The 23,610-nt window shown below is 41.1% G+C and overlaps 1 long non-coding RNA gene across 3 annotated transcripts in view; it reads left to right on the forward strand.

Annotated features, from left to right (window-relative positions):
- The window catches only part of LOC144827370 (uncharacterized), a 219,215-nt gene that overhangs the window by 63,265 nt on the left and 132,340 nt on the right, over nt 1-23,610 (forward strand). For all 3 annotated transcript variants that reach the window (XR_013610160.1, XR_013610158.1, XR_013610159.1), the window contains exon 2: nt 333-555. This is a non-coding gene — a long non-coding RNA (uncharacterized LOC144827370). The remainder of the gene's footprint in view (nt 1-332; nt 556-23,610) is intronic.

The following is a 23,610-nucleotide window of genomic DNA, read 5'->3' on the forward strand; positions in this document are numbered from 1 at the left end:
AAAATAAGGTTTTTTAAATGCTAATTCCTAACTATATATGGTCTATAACCTATGGTTTTTTCAGTGAATATATATATATATATATATATATATATATATATATATATATATATATATATATATATATATATATATATATATATATATATACTCACATATTCATTTGAATGGTATCCAGCATTTACTTTATATCTACATGTGAATCCATAATCATGCATTTAAAAAGTGTTTTGCTATGTTAACTTGACCAAAAGCCTTAAGCATTTGGACTCTAAGTTTTATCCTTCAACATGAGAGTTTGTTTGATTGCAATGTTTTCTTCTTCTTTACAGCTGTGTTCATATGATCTCATTGTGTATGAGAGATAGAGAAGCTTTGGAGTACAATTTTTGGCAAAGACAAGAGGCGCTAATGAACAAAGAGAGGACCCCAATTTAAGAGAATGTGTGGAGATGGGAGAAATCCAAGGATGTTCTGATGTTCAGACCAAGAGAAGGAAGTATCGAATGAAACAGTCAAGTTTTACCATGAGAAGGTGGCAAAGTACTGAGTCAGGTGATGTGGGATTCTCAAATGCTCGGTGAAGTTTTAGTTAGTGGTCACAGTTAAAATTTACTCAGATTACCTCAAGACTTAGAGGGGTTCAGACCTCCTTGCTATATTTTTGTTGTGTGGCTTCATGCTATACAATTCTTCAGATTTTGGAGAACTTCTACGCGAGTCTCTGCAATGCTGACAGCTTCCTGCTTTACTAGATCTAATTAGGGTTTCCCCAATTAGCACTACATAGTTTAGGCTTAGTTTAGGTAATTTAGATTTACTCATATATGGACAAGAACACTGGAAATCATATACTGATCATCAGATTTTATTCCTAATTTCCGAATCGCTATTACTGAAATCTTTGTATGCTTTTTGCTATTCAGGTTAAAATTTGTTCGACGTTTTAGACTACCAATTCAATTGTGATTCTGTATTTTTGCTAAATATTCATGAGACTTGTCGATATCAGTTTAGCTTTGAATTTTTAATACACCTACAGTTAACCCCATTCATTGACTTCTGTGTCCTTAGTGTTTAGTAAAAGGGGTTACACTGTAAGTTAAATTTTTAGATGTTACTAACTACTCTTTATTTTTCAGGTAACCTAAAACGGTCCATCACAGGGAAATTTATATATTCAGCTCAGTGTTCTGGCAGATGGTAGAAAAACAAGGATGGTTAGGCCCTGGGACAGAGTGGAGAGAATACTTGTTAGAGCAGTTTAGATCCAATACCAGCCCTAGAGCCCATGTTTCAGTTTGGAGGATTGGCAGAGTTCCAGCAGTTCGAGAAAGAGTTGTGATAGTGTAGGTGTGAGTATTAATAGGGTTGCACACTCTAATTGCTTGTGCTTAGCTTGAGGTGTTCATGGAAATTGTGTGATATTTGATGGAGAGGTTTTGAATGTTGTGTGAATGTGGCGCTTAACATGGTAAAGTTGAAGTTGTTATCTTGTCTGACGTGGCCCAAGACCCCGGGATGATATTAAAAAGTGTAGAAGACACTACATTGTAATTTTCTGCTAAGGTTTGTGCTGCCTGTTGTGAGACTTGTCGACAGCACAATTGAGCAGTTAAATTTATCTTTGTGTATGAAAGTGAGATGTGATTAGTGTGGTGAAGCTTTACGCAGGTGGAAGCTGTTCTTATCGGAGTGATGCCCCGCAAGTCGAGGTCTCATTCAGGTGTGTAGGTTGCAAAGTGTAATTCCAAAGCATTTTCTTTTACAATTGAATACTGTTGATTTCTTTAGTGGAGCAGACAAAGTTATGCGTTGCAATTGTTTAATATGTGTTTGCATGCGTACATATGAGGAAAGTGCATTCATGTGAATAGCAGTTCTCGAATTAAATAGCAAGAGAACCTGGATTTCATTAATGACACAGAGGCTAACATTATGTATTATTCCTTTAATGCAAACACATCACAGGCACATTGAAATATAACAACACAAACAAAATTGTTCTAGAATAGAATACAGCTGGACCCTAATAGGCATGCACACAGTACAATATGCCTCTTTGAAAAGTGGTCCAAAATTCTCCATGTATTACGAAAAGTACGAAAATGATATGGCACAATAGTAATTTAAGAAACTCCTCAAAAACCAAAGGACTTGCATTGCAGAACCAAGGAGAGAAGTCATTCAGTTCGCAGAGGTTTCCAGGTGATTGGGACATTTAGACACAAACTACTAGGAATTATCTGAAATTGAAGAGGAATATTAGAAAATCTTCAATTTTTTGAATGTTACATTTTATTAACCTCTATTAGTGTTGTATTGTTTGGATTTCTTTGTTTTTTTAATTATTATTTATGTTGTTATTAGTGGTGGGTGAAATAGGCAGTGTTTCATTCTGCGGAATTGCGCGAAGTGACATAAAAACTTCGCCAAATTCCGCAGAGTTCCGTGTTTGAGCAGATTATGAAGTTTGGGCCATGCAGAGGCCATGAGAATTACACTTGGGTAATCTAGAAATAGGGAATGGGGTCTGGTTAGGTATATGTGTTGATGGGAGTGGTGGCATTGCATATGGAGATGCCAAGTCGAGTGGGCGTGGTGGTAGTTAGTGGGGGCGAACTGATCTGCCCTCTCCCCCTGATACTGGGAGCCGCATACCTCCCTGTGCAGCCGATGCCAACTAAACGGCAAATTAATGGCCTTATTTTTTTCCCTCAGTGCTTTGCCTGGTGCCTGTCCTTTTCATGGGTTCCCCAGAGTCCACCCACACAGACCCTCTACCTGCCAAGATCACCATCTAGGGTCCTGCCCCTTCAAGGCTGGACAACGTCTCCAGAGAGACTAAGTTCAGATTGCTCATTTTACTTTTAGAGTGACTCAAGGAGGGCTGGAGCCTAAATGAGAGACACTAAGTGCAGCATAGTTGCAAGTTAGGCAGCACAATAATGTGTTATGGACAGGCCCGGTGAAACCTGCCGTTACTTACTGGTAGACGCCAACTTCCGATGCTCATTCTGCCAACGTCCACTTTGTGACTGTGCATGGCTTGCCCAAGCACACACCTCACAAAAACCTGGTGAGACCACTGCATGCAGGGGGGAGATGCAGTGTGGCAAGCAAACAGAATCACCAGCCTAGCTGCCCCCTCTACTGAATGAGCACTTCAAACGGTAAGGAGTTAATTCCGCTCCGCCATAAATAGAGTTTTTTTTTAAAGAACTCCAGGCTCTGCTGCAGAGCGCGGAGTGGTAAACTCTGTGAACTCTGCTGGCATAGTGAAGTTCACCACCCACCCTTAGTGTGTAGTGTAGTTCCTATATTCCCAATAGGCTCTGCGCATTGGAATAATATATCCTGCAGTTTAGACGTAGGACTGAGGTCGACTAGGTCTCTACCGAATATATTAAACTTAATTGTGAGTGCCAGCTAGCTCAGAGGTCACTAGAAACTTTCTCGAATTCACATGAAGGGATTCGTTTCTGAAAACCACATAAACATGACAACTTTGTTTCACAAAAATAAGAAATCAATCTCTAGAGTCGCGGAAACAATAGATAGCTATTTTACTCAGTCAATCGTGCATGCTTCGTTTCACCAGAGTTGCTGAGAAACAGAGAGACGGGCATTTTCAATAAAAAGTTATTATTGAACAGTCTTCTTTCTCAAGCATAAGAAATGTACTGCTACAATCGTAATACTGGTTATAAAGTACAAGGCATATATTACAAAGAGTATTATAAAGTAGTACTGTAAAAGCAGGTTTGGTTTCTAAGCCATATAAAATAACATATAATACATAAAATACATACAGTGATAAAGAATGACTAAACATACTCAACTGGTGCTGCTAAAATACACCTACCCCGGTGCACCTAACCTAAATCTAGTACAAGGGAAGAAGTAAGTGAGGTGTAGGTTTAGTTTTAGTATTCTTTGCCAAGAATCTATTCCAAGAATTCTCTAAGGGTCTAATCAGCTCCGTACCTTGGTTTTAGAATGAAGGAGGTCTTGTATCTCTCTCTCTCAAGACTCGATTTTCCAGCAACCCGCAAGGGTAGCCTGGAAACACTGGAGCTGGATTTCTCGGCAGGAGAAAAGACAGCGTCTCTCAGTGCATCAGCTGGAGGGTCGGCTTCCTTCGGCACTTGCTGCTGCAGGGCGAGTCGGGCAAGTAGATAGTCGAACTGCTCCAAACCACTGTGTGTTTGTCTGAGCAAATGTAGGCATATTTATACCTTGAAGGTGCCGAGGTTGACGTATAATTGAACATAATAACGTCATCAAAGACTCAGTTCTTTGAAAACTCCATGATTTCCTAGATAAATTAGTATTCAGGCAAGGGGAAGTCCCTAGCTGCTGAAGGCGGGTTTTTCTAAGAAATCGTTGTTGATTTTCGGAACTTAGTGGAAGTAGCCATGCCGTATTTGGGCTGCATGGGCTCAGTCTAAGTATGGTAATGATTTCTATGCCTATATAAGAATCGGGTAATTTATACCTATATATGGGCATGGATCGGGACAATTACACTAGGGTCCTAGATTCCTACACAACACCCACTCCACGATATTAAGTTCAATAAAACTAAATGTATAAACACTGAACATATCTAAGGCAAGTGTTTACAATCCCACCCAAAATACAAATTGCATTTGAAAGGTTTGTTCACATAAAAGGAGTTTAAACTGTAAGAAAAAGTAGGTCTCAACTGATATGAAGCATAGTTGGAGAGCATACATTCTAATAGTCGAAAGACAAAATTACATTCATGAAATGTCTCTTAAAGGTACAGAAAAAAAAACCGAGACTATCCCATAGTATAACATTTAAACTGTTTGGTTTTATTAGGACAAGGACAAATATTGTCTTTAGGAAGTTTTCAAAAGAAATCTTGGGCCAGATGTAGGTATCCAAATACCGGTCGGTAACGGCCGAAAATACCGTTTTTCGTCCGTTAACGACCGGTATTTGGATACTGAGATGTAGGGCATTAAAAAATACAGATTCGGTAATTTTACATAATCGGTAAATTTAACAATTCGGTAAAATTACAGAATCTGTATTTTTAAATGTAGGTAGCACTGTAAACAGTGCTACAGGGCTTTAAGGATTCATTATTTACCACCAACTATTAGTTGGTGGTAAATAACGAATTCCTATGTAAATGCAAATATGTGCATTTACACCTGTGCCATGTGACAGACATACATGCCCTTAGGGCATGTATGTGTGCCACATGGCACACAAGCAGTAATCAGGGGTGCAACAGGGTGTCACAGTGACACCCTGCCACCCTTGACTTTTTCGGTATTTACAGAATCGGTAATTACCGATTCGGTAATTGACATTCATTCCTATGGGCCTCCAGGCCCATAGGAATGAATGGCAAATACCGAATCGGTAATTACCGATTCGGTAAATACCGAATCTTACAGATTCAGTATTTTTTACCGAATTATTATCTACATCCCAGATACCGATTCTGAAATACTGAATCGGTAAAATTCGGTATTTTAGAATCAGTATTTTCGGATTACCTACATCTAGCCCCTAGTTCTCTAAGAATAGTTCTACTTTAAGCAGATTACTCTGTGCCAACAAGTTCTATTTTAGAAAAAGTTAAAATTTGTTTAGACGGTTTGTTTTGAACAACGAAGGCCGAATTTCAAAGTTCAGGGAACGCTGTGTGAATTAGTCAAAAGTTATTCTCGATGTCAGAAGAAGACATCAGATCATCTAGGCTGGCAAAGAAACCGTCTACCATAGTAGGCGAAAGTGGAACCACTTCAGTTAGCAGGTCAAATGTGCATAGATGAGGATCATCGCCGGCAGCGTTTGATGCATTAGCAATGTCCGCAGTAGGTGGTACCTGTGTGCCTGTAGTGTCACGTATCTCACCCTCAGTTAGACTTGCCGGTGGGACCTCAATGAATGCCGTCATCAGAATGGGCAGCCGTTGGGGGGCAACACAATGCATGAGTCGTTACCAGACCTAGCAAAGCGTCAACATCCGATGGCAGGACTGATGGGAGTTTAGGACAAATGTCCAACACGCATTCTTCCCCGCAAAGCAGGCATCGCAAAACAGGTAAGATGCAGTCTTGCCAGATTGGTCTGAACTAAAGGAACCAAGTTGTGTTCAGATCCCTTAAACGAGCCAAGCCAAGAATCTGTGTAATTCTCTCCCGATACCTCATGGCAAGGAGGGCTTCTTCCATGGTATTCTGGGTATCGCTGGTCACTGGACTTGCCATATTGGAGCAGAAGGAATAAAAACAGAATTCCTGCTGCGAGTCCCAAGATGAGAGGCAGGCCGCCGAACACAGAGTGCACGAAATTTGGAAAAATGCAGAGGACTGCTTTAAATGGTGCTAACAGTCCAGAAAAAAGCGTCTTAAATACATGTGTGATGCCACTGGTATCAGACATATTTAAGAATTTACTTAACATTTCTGCGAAATGTACTGGGCAGTTTGTTGATAATAATGCATGTATCTCTGCAGAAGTCCTTGCTACTTGCAGATCATACGTTTCTCTATTCGAGGTCAGTGGCACATTTTTTTTGTAAAAGAATGACTTTCATTCTGCTTAAAGTATCAATTTGTATAGAAGAGATATTCAGTGAAGGCCATAACGCCGTCTCCCTTTCTGTCACACTTTTTGGATACAATACTTGCATACAACAAGTGACCCTGGATGACACACTAGCTAGATACGCTCTTCCTGGCAACATGCCACAACAGCTGTGTTCATTGAGCATAACGTAACTGACATTGGATAGCTGCCTGAAAATTGGTTCTATCACTGTGGAGGGTGAACTGTGCAGGTGACAAGAGAGGTTATTTGCAGAACCTTTGCAGGCTCCGTGTAAATTAATACCTTGGCACAAAAGTGTACCACTTAGTGAGTTCTTACAATTTTTACCACTAAGGAATACCAACTGTCCCCCATTCCAACATTTGTGTGTGTATGGTAAATTCCAGGTCGACTTAATGTATTCTTTACCCAACCTTTCATACAGGTCTGCTGGTATATGCTGTAGACAATACTGAAATTGGAAAATCGTCACTGGTATCATGATGGTGCCATGTATTATCCATTCATTGATAGGCTTCTCAGAAACTGTCAATGGTAATCTTTCCAGTTTCTCAATGCTCAGCACTGTATAGTCTGTTCCTCTTTGTGCCAAAGAGATTTGTTTATCTGTAAGGTTAAAAACATGTTAAACACAGTAAACACTGGACGTGATTAGACGCCATGGCACGTAGCCTGAACGGAGATTTTGTAACGTCCAGCCTAGCAGCATTATAGAACGTAATTGAGACTGGCCCTGTTGTAACATTAGCAAGTCTTGCTCTATTATGTCAATTGCAGATGATACAATGCTGTCCAAAGAATAAATTCTGAAGGACAGAGTCGTTAACTCATTGTCCACTACAGAGAGCCTTTTCTCTAAATTAATACGATCAATTTCTCGTATTCTTTCTGCAGTTTCCAGTTGCGTTATTTTCCATGCTTCATTGTAAGCAGTGTATATACCAACCGTTTTTGACGTGGTTTGCGCGGCCCCATTAAGAAATCTCGCAAATCATTGCCATCTTTAAGTAAAGAGAAGTGTTGTTTGATTTCTGGAAGTGAAGATTTTTGTAGCCATTCAAGGTATAGCTTTCCTACACTGTAAGTAGTTACTATCCCTGGATGTTGTCTCTGGGAATATCTTGGATCTGGCCTATTCACTGTGAACCCCTGTGTTTTGTTCAGGAATCTGTCTTGACAGTTATTCGTGTCTGTGGGCCAGATTAACCATTTTTTTCCAGTCAGGATTAGTTCTGTTTTGTTTAAAAATGTAGGGTATGTCTACCTCCTCTTCTGTAGTGTCATTACTGTCAGATGTGGGCTTAGGTATAGACGGTTTGTTTAAATCTTTTATCTTAGCCAGGCCAAGACAAGACGTTTGTTGAACAGTGTCATTTAAAAACATTATTTTTTCTGGGATGATGCAGGCTCTAAATAAGGCTTCCAAACCTTACACCTGCCAATCTTTTGTGCCCCAGACAGTTTTTGTCTCAATGTTGTCTTTCCAAAAGTCAAAACCTAATGTAGACAGCTGTACATAAAAGTTTGCAGAATAAATTTGTTTAGTATTGGTCAACATTGTTTTCATTCCTGTCTTATTTATATTTTAAAAATAAAACGTTTCTGGATTTGTAACATTAAACCCTGAGAAGTATGGACATTTTTCATAAAATGTTTTTGAGCTACCCCTTGGTGGCGTTGGACAATGTTCCCATTGATTATAAGTAAAAACATTTCTAGGGTTTGCAGATTTATGCAAATAATGGTGACCATAATGATTAAAACAATACATTTGTCCATAAACTGATGAGCCTTCTAGGAATTCATGTTCTGTATATTTAGCTGACATTTCTAAATCTGTCATCATGTTGTTAACAGTTTCAAAGTCCCAATCATCAGAAAATGTGCTGGGTGCGACAAAGTCACTCAAAGAAACCTTAAACTGGTGTGGAATCTTCAACAGTTCCACCGGGCCATAAATGTCATAATCAGTTCTGTCCCATGCTATACCACCAGGTATTGGAACGGCTGTGATGTTTACTGATGACAGGTCTCTTCTTTCACGATGAGATGATTTGTGAGGTTTCAGGACCAAGTTGATTTTCTTACTTGCTTTGTCCATTGTACTGTATTTTCCATCTATCATCCTTCCCAAACTTAACACCAGTATTAGCCAGAGCAGGAGGAAAAGTACACCTAACACAATCCAAAATCCAACCCATGGTGAAACCAGATTTGTCTTTTCAAGTTGATGAAAGAGTTCTATTATTTTTTCTTTGAAAGTTTTATTTGCTGGCGTATTTTTAGGTTCACTGGGATCCTCGGAAAATGTATCAAAGTTGAAAAAATAGCAAGATGCAGTTCTGTCAATTGTTGGAATTGCATCCGGATTACTTAAAATTGCTAGAGCTGTTTCTTCTTTTGCCATGTTGGTATAGACAGTTGCTATATCATTGTAGACAGGTGTTTCTTGACAAACTGTTATTTGGGTATCCAGAGGCATAAGTTCCATGGTTTTGTTGCATAGTCCTTCTTTTCTTACTGCAGGTTTATCAAAGGTGATACGTCTTTCAGTTTGAACCTCTTGGATTGTAGCAAGGTTTGGTCATCTGCTACATCTTGGGAGTCCACTGGGCATACTACTTATTATTGGCCACATGATGTGGTTTGACCAGGTCGATGGACACAACTCTGTTCTCCCTTTTACCAGCAAGGGGCGGTAGTAATACTGATCTTGTTCCGTGGATAGCTAAGACAGGTGCTGCTTTTCTGTAAGAAGGCCCAAATTCCTTCTTTACCGCAATCTTTTCCCTGACTAGATCCCCAATTTTTGGAATCCAGACAGGTCTTGCTGGGACAGGTGGTGTTTCTTCAGTGGTCGTTTGCTTCTGTATTGTGTTACACAGACTTCTTCTTGTTTCATTTAAGTCCTGTAAAACAGCCAAACGATCTTTGACATCAAAGGGATTTTGTTCCACCACTGAAGTTTGACAATCGAGGTCTTCAATTATCATTCTAGTACCAAACAGTAATTCATATGGAGTGATTCCACCCAGAGAATTTCTTGGCAGATTATTAAGACTACGTTGGACACTTATTAGATGTTTGACCCACCCATCACCCAAACCTAATACCTTAGCTGTTATGGATTGCTTTATGTCATGTTGTTTTCTTTCCACTACCCTCAGGATGGAAGGGACTAGAATACCACAATGCAACGCCCAAGCTAGCCATGGCCTCTTTGTAAGCTCGACAGCTAAATGCAGGACCCTGGTCAGAATGTAGCGTGCCGATTGCGTATGTGCCGATAAAGACTCGCAGATTCTTTATAACAGTTCTGGCGTCACCCAAGCTTTGGGGCCACATCCAAATAAATCTTGTGCAGGAATCCACTGCGACCATGATATATTTAGAGTTACCATCCCTTTGTAAGGGACCACAGTGGTCCAGATAAACACACGCTAGTGGTTTATCTGAAATCAGGAGGGGCGTCTGTGCAGGTTGTTTCACTGTTGAAACTTTCATTTTTTGGCAGATTTCACATTCCAGAACTTAGGTGCCAATTAGGATGGCGGGCCCGGCTAGCGCCGGCCCAGCAGGGGCAATCCGTCCGCCATCCTCACTGAAATGACCCCCCCGCCACATTAGGATGGCTGGGGGGTCCGCAGCGGAAGGGAAGACCATCCGCTGCTTTTGGTGTTAGTGAGTTTGGATCCAAATAATTTATTTCTGCGTAGTATGTGCTTTTGTGTGCTTCTATAGGTTGGTGCGTGGTAATATGTACGTGTGCTTTAGGTAGGTTTGGGAATAGGGTATTTGGACGGGTATGGGCCAGGGTAGGAACACAAGGTTGAGATGGATGGGAGGCTGTGGTGAGTTAGGAGGCCAGAGCCTGAAAAGATCTCTGTAAGCCAGACATGGTACTGTGAATGCCTTCCAGGTAGGCCACCATTTGCTGCAGATGGGTGCGTTGCCCCTGGATGGCATTCAGGAGTGCTGTCTGACCCACAGAGATGTTCCTCAGGAGGCCAATAGCCTCTTCACACAGCACAGAGGGGGTGACAGAGGCAGGGGCTAAGGAATATGGAGTGAAGGAGACGGCTCCCCTCTTAGGCGAGCGTGCCCAGCCAACTGTTTGGGGAACAACAGGGAGGGTGGCAATTGAAGTGGGAGTGGTGGACAAGGATGAAGTTGGAACAAATCCTGTGAGATCCGCCACCACTCAGTAGAGTCCACCAGAGGATGACTGTGACTCTGATGAACTTGAGCTTGTGTCCTCTGTGGCACTCTACACACCCTCATGGTCACTGGGTCTCTCCGTGTCCAAACTGTAATGTTTGGACCCACTGTGAGCAGCTATGTCCCCAACGACGTTGGCCCCTTCTCCTTCACTCGCCCTGGATGAATCTTAAATGACATGTAAAACTGGTTTATTGCAACTGCATTTACACACCTGAGCATCACATATGAACAGTGAACATTTATTAAGTGCTCATCTCACACCAGCTTCATGGTTCTCTATGTAGGCTTCCACATTAGTTGGAGCACATTCATGTATGCTACATAACCTGGAAACAGTTGGCACCAGTTATGTCATAACCCCAGATGGCTCTAAATGATTTGAAGGACTTGCCTACACTCCATCCTTATGTCCATACTAGGATAGTTGATTACCTTGTATACTTTGGCAGTTGTAGTATACCATCGTAAAACGATGTTACCAAAGAGGGTGACTACAAATTATACATTTCCACAATGTTATCACAAGGCTCAAATTTAACCAAATATTCTTATACCTTTCAATATGTCATGATGTCATGAAGGTCAAGTTAAAGACCAGTGTACCATCAATATGTGCTGCAGCAGAATTCACCTCACATACAAATGCTCATTGCACACTGATGACACTATTGACTTGAAACTTGATCATATATCCAGTTCCGAAAAGGTCAAATGAAATCTGGACTGAAGTTGTTTAGCAACGTATCACATGTAGCATAGAAAATTAGCCTGGATACATGGAAGGCCCAGTGGCGTAGCAAGGTCAGGTGGTACCCGGTACGGAATATATCTTGTCACCCCGGCTTGACAAAATGGCAAAAATATGTGGTTAAAACACATATTTTTGCCATTTTATCACCCCCCAGTGATGACACCCCGGGCAGCCCGCTCCCACTACATCCCCCTTCCTATGCCATTGGGAGGGCCAAGTTTTGGGAGATAGATACTCCAAATGCACACAACATAAGACTTCTTGTAGCCATATGAACATCCACAATCCTGCTTGGTACAGGTGATAACACCATTCATAGATTGCATTCCTACAGGCCAATACACCTTTGAAGGTGGTTGTGAGTCAGTGAATATCTATGATATGAAGAGGTGGGATGACTATAGACCTAATCGGAAAGCACATCACAGCACTATTTAATATGGCAAAAAAAATGCCTTGTAAGCATCAGTGCAGACACTCACATATGATCTTTACATTTTTACATCTCACTACCTGATGCATGTCACCAGTCAGCTAATTAATCTTTAAACACCATTGCAATGAACTTACAACAAGGAATGTACACTGGGCAACATGTAGGCACAATTGCTGATGGCACCAGTGATGTTTGCACACTCATGTCACTGTTGAATCCCAACTTACCAATGAAAAGTGTTTCCCACTCACTGCATGAATAGTGAACTGTGAGCCATGCCACATGTAGTAGGGCTAGCATTGAAATAGAGACAGTAGTGAAGGAACATCACTCCTTACACAAGAAAGACAAGTGGCCTGTTTGGTACAATTGACACCCACAACATCAAACAACATTAGCTGATTAATTAGTATACTCAGTCATGTGTCTGTTCAAGACAGTAAATTGGTATTGGACAGAACTATGGTGTGTTCCTGGTCAGAAAGAAAATAGGTACAGAACATCAACATTCACCTACTACCAGACCTCCACAAAGATTAACTCTTCTTGTGCATCACACATGGGCCACCCCCAATAATGATAGGAAAATGCCTTGAGTGCAACATATAAAGTTGGCAATGTAACATATATGACTCTGACCAGGACTCATCCCTTTGTCGCAGCTGTTGGGCCCTCAACTGCCCATGCAGGGCAAGGTGTCCACTGCTAGTGTGCGGGCCATCAGAGGGGTCAGGGTCCGTCCTGCACCCCGTCCATGTTGGGAGGACCAACCCAGCTGGACCGCCGTGATTTTCTGGGTTCCGTTCCTCTGGTCGTCCCACCTCTTACGGCAATGGACGCTGCACCAGCGATAGACCCCAGGGTCCACATCTTCCAGTGGATGACTTTCCAAAAGGACTGCTTCTGATGGGCGTTGACCTGTATGGATACAATAGATGAATACAAAGATTAGAACTGCACGTTTTAGGATATCTGTATGGTTGACACATATTTTGTATATACCTAGCACATGCATTAATTAATAGTTAACACACTACATGTGTCATTCTTACAAGTGATATGCAAAAGAAACAATTTATGTATGGAATGCTGAACAATGCAAACATTCACCCCCATTCACAAGGATCTGGGTTTAATCCATCATTCTTTTGCTCGCCATGTCAACCAGTTTAGACCCAGCCATATGCAAATTATTCTTGACCCTGCTCTCCATGGGAGCTCTACAACCCAACTTCCAAGCCAGGTTCTTCCTCAACTGGAAACAAGCATCCTAGGACCGGTTTCTGGGTATCACCCCTCATCGGCCAGTCGATCTTGAATGCAGTGGTGCAAAGAGCAAGGGTTCCACATCTGGGCACATCGATAGACACTTTGGGGGCCCATTTAGATGATGGGCGGTTTGCCCCACCGGGCTGTCGGTGGTCACCTCTGGCCCTGCGGGGGCGAACCGCCCGCCATCCACACCAGAAAGACCCCCGCCATATTAGGATGGCTGGGGAGTGCGTGGCAGACAGAAAGACCGCCCGCCGCTTTTCCACTGGTCGACTAGTCGACCAGGTGGAAAACATGTGTAGTAAGGTGGCGTTGTTTGCAAGACACAGACATCCATATTAGGATGTTGGCGAGATCAACCTTTCCATGGGGGCGTTGCCACCATGGAAAGGCATGCGGTCTTTGCTTTTGGGGACCCTTTGCAGGCCCCCATGGTGTTGGGGGGGTGGGGGGTGCACATGGGGGGTACCTATGGTACCCCCCCTGCATTTGCATGCACAAGGTGGCAGGCAATGTGCGGTGCCGTCACATTGTGCATGCAAATGCACATCAAACATTTCTGACATTGCGGCCGGTGCTGCTGACAGCACGGCCCTCCCCAATGTTAGGAATGGGGATGCACCCGCCAGTGTGGCGGGAGCATCATAATGCATATGGGAGGACCGCCACACCTATGGCGGGCGGTCCCTTCAGCCGTTGCGGTGGCATAATACAGCCCTTTGGGTGCACATAGCAACATCACAAAATAAAATGATGGACCGAGTGTTGAAACTTTTGAAACACTCCCCCCCAGTCACAGATCTAGGTTTAATCCATCGTTATTTTGCTACCCGCATCACCACAGTTTGGACCCAGCCATATGGAAATCAGTATTGACCCTCCAGCCCAACATCCTAGCTAGGTTCTCCCTCGACTGGAAACAAGCATCCTAGGACCGGTTTCTGGGTATCACCCCTCATTGGCCAGGCTAGCTTGCATCCAGTGGTTCAGCGAGCAAGGGTTCTAAATCTGGGCACATACATAGACATTTAGGGGGCCCATTAGGATGACGGTTGGTACGCCCCTGCCGGGCCGGCGGTAGTCACGGCCGGGCCGGCGGGGGTGAACCACCCACCATCCACACCAGAAAGACCCTCGCCATATTAGGATGGGTGGGGGGTCCACAGCGGATGGAAAGACCGTCTGCCATTATTCCACTGGTCGACTCGTCGACGGGCATAAAACATGTTTAATATGGCGGCGGTGTCTGCAAGACACCACCATCCATATTAGGATGTTGGCGGAGATCAACCTTTCCATGGCTGCGTTGCCGCCATGGAAACGCATGTGGTCTTAATGAGCTCCATGGTTTTGGGCGGTGGGGGGTGCACATGGGGGTACCTATGTCACCCCCCTGCATTTGCATTCACAAGGTGGCAGGCACCGCTCGGTGCCTGTCACGTTGTGCATGCAAATGCACAACATGCATTTCTGACATTGCGGTGATCGCTGCTGACAGCACTGCCTGCCGCAATGTTAGGAATGCGGGATGCGCCCACCAGTGTGGTGCAGGCATCAGAATGCCTATAGCGGGACCGCCGCCCTCATGGCGGGCAGTCCCTTTAGCCATTTCGGTGGCGTAATAGAGCCCTTCGGGAGCACATAGCAAAATCACAAAATAAAATGATGGACCGAGTGTTGAAACTTGTCAAACGCTCACCCCCAGCCACAGATCTAGGTTTAATCCATCGTTATTTTACTGCTAACAACACCACAGTTTGGACCCAGCCATATGCAAATCAGTCTTGACCCTGCTCCCTATGGGAACAGTCCAGCCCTATCTGCCAAGCCACGTTCTCCCTGGACCAGGAACAAGCATCCTAGGACCCTGTTTAGAGGTATAACCCTCCATCAGTCAGGCGAGCTTGAATCCAGTGGTGCGACAAGGGACCCACATCTGGTCCTACCGATAGCCCATTAGGATGCACATAGTAACATCATGAAATAAAAAGATGGACGGAGTGCTGAAACTTTTAAAACACACACCGCATTCACAGATCTGGGTTTAATCCACCGTTATTTTGCTCATCATGTCACCACAGTTTGGACACAGCCATAGGTAAATCAGTCTTGACCCTGCTCCCCATGGGAACAGTCCACCGAACTGCCAAGTCAGGCCATCCCTGTGCAATAGGCCTGTACAATGCAAGTATTACTTATGGAAAAGTGACAACTGACCTGTGGGAATAAGTCGCCAGTGGTAAGTAATTGACACACACTGACAAGCAGCTTGTGAAGAAGCTTTTTCGACCACTTTTAAAGCATAAGCACTGTACTTCACACTAGGAGGGATTGATGTTTTTAAAAGGTTTAGAAAATCCTATGATTTTTTACTCTGTTCTCAACTACATTTTATCCTCTGTAAAACTGAGGAGGAGGTATGCTTTATAAGGATACCTATTTTAGCTCTGATGAGAATGCTAATAGTTGTAATGAGCACTAATCACTAGGGGTGACACATAAATATTTTTATAAAAATTTTAAAAGTTTACATAATTGGGAAAATGTCAAATTTAATAAGGTTTTAAATCTGTTTTACTCTATTGTGCAAAGCTCTTTAAAAATCTATCAATTCGAAAAGCTAAATCATGTATAATGAACTTTAATTTTGTGTTTTTATGGCCATTGTTATGGCCGAATAAAGACTATTGAACTGAACTGACAATATGAGTCAATGGAAAGAAGCATCAGGTCAGTAGGTTACCTCAGTCAGCATTCAAAATGTAGTCCATGTAAAAGTGTTCAAGGCTTCAAAAAACATATTTCAGGAACATCCAAGGATCTGCAGGTCTAAAGGTAGATTACTCTGTGCATCAGTTGTATTGCCACAGTAACTCTGCCCCAGCCTGGCCAATGGCGGAGACTGGTAGCAACTCATTATCAGGTCTTGCTCTATGCAGGCTGTGCATACTGATCCCACATGAACATCACATTTCCACCAAAACATCACAATTCCACTAATTCACTACATAACAGTCCATCTTGTCGCCGTCCAATAAGTGACTCCAAGGTTGAGTGGCACTCTGAAAGGGTCTGTAAGGTATATCTAGCTCCCAGACAATAGTTTGGCAAGCTCTGACCTGGGCTGAGTGGTATATGGGATTGTACACATAATTAACATCATATTCAACTTCTTCTTACATTTACATATACAGCTCAGGCTGTAAAGCATATACATTTCTTTGCACAATTACCATGGTGTGATTAGCAAATACATCATAGTGCCATGAAAAGTATACAAGCATAGATACTTACATGTAACACACGTACGATATACAGCTTATCACACAACACACATCACAATGGTGATGTTAAGTACGAAAAGGACACTCGATATACAATCCATTACATGATTGGCCTACGTAGAGACTACAAAATGTTATAACAGTAATCTGAATTCACTCTGGTACTCAGAGACACATTGTAGCCTATGTGAATGAAAGGATGGAGTTAAACAGACTAAAAAATCTATGTGAAATATTTACCTCCTCCCCTGGTGGGCCATAGAGACAGCCATGCTGGAGAAGCACTTCTTCTACAAGCTTCCTCAGCTCCTCTGGAGAAGGTAGCGGCCTTCACACTTGATTGACCTGGCTAGAATGCTCCCAGAGGTGCAAAGCAGCGGCTAAAATGGAGGCGGTGTTCATAACAGCAGTGTCAGGAGGGACATGAGTTATTTTTCAAACTGTGGCACACATGTACGCAGCATAAACGATCATCAGCATAGACAGACACATCCATTGGGCCATGCCCAACAATGCCACCAACGTTAGCCTAAGGCTGTGTCTGCCGTGGATGAAATCATCAACCGTGTGGTCGACTTCCGCTAGGCATTGGGAGGTTCGAAATGTCCTATATGCGAGGTCAGGCATCTGTCATTTTTGCGGTTGGAACAACAATATTCGGCACTGTTAAATGTGTCACTACTACATATGTGTTGTGAGATATTTACATGATGTATTACTCCATGGCTCTATAAATTGCTATGCAGAAACATCAGTGTAGTGCACTGCTGTGCATAAATCCTATATTAGATTGGTGCACTGTACACTCAAGATGACTGTATTTTAGGAGTGCAATTCAAACTTTACAATATTAGTGTGCTCATGATAAATGTTCGGCTATATAATGTGTACATTTCTATTACAGACACATGTTTAGACCACAGTGATGATTATAGGTGGATGTTGGACAGTAGTCAATTATTATAGTCTTATTATTATTATTATTATTATTATTATTGTTATATAATTTCTGAACCAGTTATGTTTTCTGAATCTCCTTTTGGCTTACCCTACATATATATTACTCTGGACACTGTGACCAATGTTCAACATTGTTTCCACTCCACACATAGACTTTAGCCTCCAGTGTACCACCACTTTCCAGACCTTCACATTATGGAAGAAAGGCTTGCCATCGAGAACATTCATTTAAATAGACAAAGAATACAGGATGTATGTCATCAGTTGGAGCCTGATCTCCTTCCTCAAAACACTAATCCCACATGCATCCCACCTGTTGTGAGACTTATGGCAGATTGGCATTTTCTGGCCACAGACTCCTTTCCAGTGCATTGTGGCTGTATCTGGCGGTATGACACAACCAATGTCTAGTGATGTAACACAAAATGTGCTTTCAGGAATGATGAAACACATTGACAGCTACATCCAATTTCCCAGACATGAGGATTTATCCAATGCGAAAGGGGATTTCAATGGATTTTGTCACATCCCACTTGTGGTTGGAGCCATTGATGACACTCATATTGATTAGCGCCACTGCAAGCCAGGGAACAAGTTTATCAGAACAGGAAGTGCTTCCATTCTATCAACATTCAAGTTGTCTGCTTACCGGATTTGTACATCTCAAACATCTATGCCCAGTTATCATGATCAGCCCAGGATTCCTTCATACTGCGGAACAGCACCTGGCTGATGTCACAACTGCTACCGGAGAGGGTGTGGATTTTTTAGGAAGTATGATCTATCTTAACTTTGTGTGGGTGATGTCAGGTAGTATGATTAGAAAGTGTGTAACTTATTGTTACACCTATGTCTGTCTTCCATCTAGGAGACGGTTCACTGATAGAATATTGATGCTAAAAATACAGATGGTAAAAATATTGAAAAACAAATATAGACTGTAAAAATATCTCCCTATACTTGTACAGGTAAGTACAAATATATTGAATAAAGAATATCGAAGTAAAAAATATAGGTATAAAAAATCAATTCAAAAATATAAATAAAAGAAAACAATATATAACAAATATATACAATATTAATATTATCTTAACCAAAAAAGATTAAATGTAATATACATTTTAACTAAATATAAAAATTAAGCTTAATTAAAAAAAATATAAACATGCGAACATAATCATTTATACATCACAGGATTTGCCTCAAACAGCTACTCGGCTGCTCCAATTCCTTGTGGGAAAGACGAAGAGCGGACCCAAAGTTCTTAGTGCAATTTCCGTAAGTGTTTAATAAATGCCCAGCATATCCGCCATATCGCTTTTCGACCCCAACTCGGGCCTTGATCACATGACAGATTTATACATATACATATATCGACTTTAAAATTATGTATTAAATATTATCTTTATTTCATTTGTAAACTTTTAAATTATATAAAAATAAAATAGATGTATAGATCTATCATTTAAAGTATTTAAAACCATTCAATAATTAATTAAAATATTAAACTATTAAAACTAAATTAAAACATATATTTTGCAATACAATAAATACAACAGTAGGAAAAATGTTAGGTAGCAAAATAAATAAATGTACTATTCCAACTGCAATGAGTGCAACAGTAGGGAAAGTGTTGGCTAGTGGAAGGGTAAAAACTACTATTCCCACACCAAAGAGTGCAACAGTAGGGAAAGTGTTGGATAGCGGAGGGGTAAAATGTAATATTCCCACTCCACTGAGTGCAAAAGTTTTTATTGGTATTTATAATCCTAAAAATAAAAGTTGGAGGAACACTCAAGGGACATGCCTGTAGACATAGTGGCAGCTACAAAATTCAGTAGGTCCATTACAGTAACTGAGGTGGAGGAGGCGCTAGCCCTGGGGTCCCGCCTGAGAGCCCCAGGTCCTGATGGGGTACCCCTTGATATTTTTAAGAATAATCCAAACCTGTGAGCACTCTTGCTGATCAACATATTTAGGGCAGTAAATATTGGTCCAATGCCCTTGACGGGAAGGAGGCAATAGTTGTCCCCTTTTTAAAAAAGGGTAATAAAGTGACCCGACCTGTTACAGGCCAATATCGCACATTTATGCACAGCGAAGATACTGGGCAGAGTTCTCCTTGCCTGGCTGTAGACATGGGCAACAATGACAGGATGGATATCCAATACGCAATATGGTTTCAGGGAGGGGCTTGGCACGACTGAACAATGCCTAAACCCGTCCTTAATTATTAACAAATACATGAAGGCCAGGAAGGGTTCAATCCTTCAAGGATTTGTCTAGTGCCTTTGACACTGTTAATAGAGAGAAACTGTGGGATATGATAGAAAGCTTGGAAGTGGAACAAGCCCTGGTGTCACTTATCCATAGGTTACACTTTAATACCACAGTTTCCATTAGATACGGCCCTCAAAGGGAAAAAATGGAGCAGGTAGCTTCAACAGAGGGCATCCGGCAAGGGTGTATTCCAGCTCCTTTTCTGTTTTTAATTTATACTAATGGCCTTGGGGCCTCCCTATTAACCCCTTCCATGCTCATGACGGAACGGTTCCGTCATGAGCGTCGGTTGAGCTGTGCTCATGACGGAACCGTTCCGTCATGGTTCCATAAGCCCAATGGAACGTTCAGCACAGCGCAGGAATCTGCGCCGCGCTGATGCGGTTAAACAGAAATGGCTGGATTTTCCCAAGATTGGTAGTAAATCTGTCCCCTTGCTATCCTACGCTGACGATACAGTGCTAATGGCCACAACAGTGAATGGCCTTCAGAACTCCCTGGATACTTTGATTGATTTTATGTTGTCTCTTGATCTTAAAGTCAATGTTATTAAATCATATATCATGTTCTGCGGCCCAAAGGGCACAAAGACTAATATCTTTGTACCCTGGGACAAGATAATTGAAAAGGTAGAGAATTTTATGTACTTGGGTAATTTATTTAACAATAAACTAAGCTGGGACCCACTTGTGAAAGCGAGAGCTCATCATACAACCAGGGCAGTGGATGGGCTCTTCTGGTTCGCCTCCAAACTAGGTCACAAGTCTGTGAGGGAAATTCTTACTCTCTATAAAGCCAAATGTCTCACAATTGCAACATATGGCACAGAGGTGTGGGGGCATCACAATACAAGCCAGTTACAAGTAATGTAAAATATAATATATTTACTACAAGGCTTCTGATAATGCACAATAGTGCCCCTAACCGCCTAATCATGATGAATTAGGCCTAGAACTGTTGGCAGACCATACAGCTGATGCCCCTCTTCTACTATGGGCGAAAATTTGGCTTTCTGAAGAACTAATATTTCACAAGAAAACGTAAAAGATTGTCAAAATCTGGCCAACTCTCTCAAAATACCATGGCTTCGGGTCATGAAAACACAGGAGACGGCTCTCTAACACACATAGAATGACTTCTTGGCATTTAATGAATAAGACATGGGATCACCGATTTGTGCAATGTTATTTATATCAGAATTACTCCATTCAATGATGTATCCATTACATATATAGACTGTCAAAACAAAAGCAAAAAACATTAATATAAAGTGTGAATGGATGACATAAGTGCATGGTGCTTAAACGGTGAACAATATATACAGTGAAAGCAGTTCCATATATACAAGTTGTGGGGTAGGCCAGATATCGAATTCAGTGCAGAGATTCCTGTCTTTACTAGTATAGAATCCTGGTGGTACTGGGCCTAGACAAAACGTTGATGTTTCGACCCTATGGTGCCCCAATGAGTGGTCACGACGGGTCTTCCTCAAGATAGGTATGGTGGGGATATTGTAAGGACAGTCCAATGGGCAATTATCTATAAGCAGTATCAGGCTATGATCGTTCTGTGAGAGACGATGGTCAGACGTACCATCCATATGCTGCGGTTAGTCAGACTAACCGCAGAGATAGGAATCTCTGGACTAAATTCGATATCTGGTCTACCCCACAACTTGTATATATGGAGTAATTCTGATATAAATAACATTGCACAAATCGTTGATCCCATGTCTTATTCATTAAATGCTAAGAAGTCATTCTATGTGTGTTAGAGAGCTGTCTCCTGTGTTTTGATTGCATTAATAGCTTTCCAAATTCTATTCTTGTTCTACCCGACAGAACCAATTTTTTGCTTAAACATTATTTACCCAGGTTCTGAGGGACATAGGGTCACCCCTTTTTTCTTAGCTTTCGGTTCATGAAAGACAAATATCATGAAATAGGCATGTGCCACTTTTATGATAGCCCTGAAAGTCTCTCACTGAATGCCAAAGTTATCATCAAAAAGGCATGGCTTTCAAGGGGAAACATGCGCTATATTAATACGAAATCTACCCGATGCATTTGCCCCCTGCCCCACTACAATATTATTTACCATTCAGTATTAATGCGCAGACTAGATTTTATCTAACTAGATTCCGGTTAGACACTGTGCACTTTTTCCTGGTGTTTCAACGACAGTGTGATTGGGCAAATGACGTCTATCTTTGTCCGTGTTAGAACCTCACAAGTCAAAGCACTTTGCCCTTTATTTTATTTTGCACTTTATAAAAAGGAAATGAGTAAGTTTATAATTCCTTTGTTAAAGAAAACCCACCCTTGTACACATGTTGATGGTTTTAAATATTTGCAATTATTGGCCACCCCGACATCTGTAGTGCAATAGCCAGTTACATAAAAGTATCTTTGGCCACAAGGAAAAGATATAAATTTGAACACATTGAGTTGTCCCAGTAAAACAGTTTTAACTAAAGAACGGCATGACTTTGGTCTTTTAGGATTTATTTTTTAAAATAATGTCCAATTGGCTAATATATACTGTGATAAAGCTTTTTGTAAATTTTAATTGGTGTTATGAATCACTCCCAGATGCTGAATTTTAGGAAGTGTGTTTTTTTTTTAAGACTATGGTTTTTTAATTAATCTGGAAATTATGGAAGTTTACTTAGTTGTTGTAAAGCCTACTAGAAATGCACTTTATCCTATGCATTCACAAGATTTATGGATCTCTTATGTGATGTTTCGAATGTGCTGAATGTTTTTTATTTGTAGTCTTTTATGACTGCTTAAGCCGAATAAAGATTTAGTGATTGACTGATTGAGTGCAAAAGTAGGGTAAATGTTAGATAGTAGAAGAATTAAATTTACTATTCCAAATCAAGTGAGTGGAACAGTATGGAAAATGTTGAATAGCAGAGGGATAAAAATTACTATTCCCACTCCAGTGAGTGCAACAGTAGGAAAAGTGTTGGATAGCGGAGGGGTAGAAATTATTATTCCCATTCCGTGATTGCAACAGAAAGGTAAAGTGCTGTATAGCGAAGGAGTACAAATCACTATTCCCACTTCAGTGAGTGCAACAGTAGAGAAAGTGTTAGATAACAAAGGGGTCAAAATTACAATTCCCATTCCAGTGATTGCAACAGTAAGGAAAGTGCTTGATAGCAAAGGGGTAAAAATTACTACTCCCACTACAAAGAGTGCAACAGTAGGGAAAGTGTTGGATAGCGGAATGGTAAAAATTACTATTCCTACTCTAGTGAGTGCAACAGTAGGGAAAGTATTGGATAACGGAGGGGTAAAAATTACAATTCCCACTACAGTGAGTGCAACAGTAGGGAAAGTGTTGGATAGCAGAGAATCAAAAATGTCTAAAAACATTTAAATAATTAAAAATATTAATTAATCTTAAAAATAAACAATATTTTAAAAATATACAATTAAATGTATTAAACATATAAAAAGAGTACGTAATATAAGGTTAATTAACGGAAAGGTACAAATATTATATAAAATAAATAATACATATATGTATAAACAATATTTATCTAAAAGGAGCAAATATTTACAAACAAAAAAATGATTTAAAACATAAATGTATTTATTGTATTTCCTACCCTATAACACCACACCAATAAAAATAGACATCAATATTTTTATTTACATTTATTTCCATAATTAACATAATTAATAATGAATTTAACATATATTATAAATAAAAAAAGATAATAACCATTCATTTAACACCATGGACCCGATTCACAGATCTAATATAAGACAAAATCCTAAACGTACTACCATTTTGGT

The sequence above is a fragment of the Lissotriton helveticus genome, chromosome 4_1 (assembly GCF_964261635.1).
Source record: "Lissotriton helveticus chromosome 4_1, aLisHel1.1, whole genome shotgun sequence".
Taxonomy (NCBI): domain Eukaryota; kingdom Metazoa; phylum Chordata; class Amphibia; order Caudata; family Salamandridae; genus Lissotriton; species Lissotriton helveticus.